The sequence below is a fragment of the Pteropus vampyrus genome, unplaced genomic scaffold, assembly GCF_000151845.1.
Source record: "Pteropus vampyrus isolate Shadow unplaced genomic scaffold, Pvam_2.0 Scaffold14, whole genome shotgun sequence".
NCBI classification, from domain to species: Eukaryota; Metazoa; Chordata; class Mammalia; order Chiroptera; family Pteropodidae; genus Pteropus; species Pteropus vampyrus.
Genome location: NW_011888795.1, coordinates 12,103,750 through 12,105,117, shown reverse-complemented (window position 1 = coordinate 12,105,117; position 1,368 = coordinate 12,103,750). Strand labels below are relative to the sequence as shown.

At 40.1% G+C, this 1,368-nt stretch overlaps 1 pseudogene; it reads right to left on the bottom strand.

Moving 5' to 3' along the window:
- Positions 1–708: 708 nt before the first annotated feature.
- LOC111734509 lies at positions 709–827 on the bottom strand (annotated as a pseudogene).
- Positions 828–1,368: the final 541 nt, after the last annotated feature.

Here is a 1,368-nt window from a genome sequence, read left to right as displayed (position 1 = left end):
CTGGGACATGCAGGAGGCTAGTGCTAGACAGTGCCTCAAACGGTCGGAAAGGAGAGTCTCTTCGCACAGGCTTTCAGTGAAGTACCCCCACAGAGTGGAACGCAGTACCCACCGGAGTTAAGGACTCAATTCATATTCCAGCTAGTAGAAAAGAGACTCACAATGACTCAATGAAATTGATGAGCCCGTAGTTTTACATTTTACACGAACTCCCCTAAATAGTCTTTTGGGTATTGAATTTAAATAAACATTGTCTGACTAATGAGGATTTTGAGTATTCACAGGATAGATCATACTTTCATAGCAGAACCTCTAAAACCATTGATGCCTGGACATGGCTCCTTCCCATGATCAAGCTGCATTTCAGGATAGGGAGCCACTCCTGGGCAGACCCACTTCTCACTCCTGCTCGAGGCTCCTTGTGTGTCCTTGGATAAGGGGATGGCTAAGGATGGGTGGTGGGGACAATAGAGTTAATAATTCAGAAGTTCCTAATGTCTGCTCTTGGGGAGGGGCAGGAGAAGGGATGCCTTCCTCAGCTCCTTCAGTCCCCTGGAAAAAGTGTTGGCTATTGAGCCCCATGCAGGCAGCTTCTTTCTGACCATATCTGCTTTCTACTCCATCCCACTTCTAAGATTTCCATCTGCCTGCAAGAAACAAAATCTATTGCTTGATTTTCAAAGATTCAACTTTTTTTTTTTTTTTTAATGCTTACAACACCTGGTATTCCTAGGTGGTCTCCCATCCAAGTACTAACCAGGCCCGACCTTGCTTAGCTTCCAAGATCAGATGAGATCAGGGACGTTCTGGGTGGCATGGCCATAGACCAAATATTCAACTTTTAAACATATTTCTAGGAGCATATATACTGACCTATAGCACTGCCTATATTATAGTTAATATGCAGATGTTCAAATATCACCTAAGACAGCTTCGAGAAGGGCCAAAACTCACTTTATATTAAAACAATTAATAAGAGAACGATTTTCCAATTACTTGCCTAATAGAAAAAAAATTCTGTACATGAGGAGTGATGCATTGGAGAAAATACTTTTATTTTTGTGCCCTGAAACTATAGACACTATTGGATTATGAAGTGGTTTCTGTAGAGTTGTGTACAGTTGTGACAAAAATTCTGAGCATTGCAGAATTGTAGAATTTTTTAGAGTTAAATATAAACTCAGAGATCATCAGTCATCTCATTTTTCATATTAGGAATTTTAGCTGTGATTTGTTTCTAAATAGCGGTAAGAAAATGACCTAAAAATGAACATATAGCTCATCAGTCCAATTGTATGCCTGCTCTCAAAGTATTCACCTGTAGAGTAAATTGAACACTTAGTATTTCTCAGATATTCTATTAGCTAC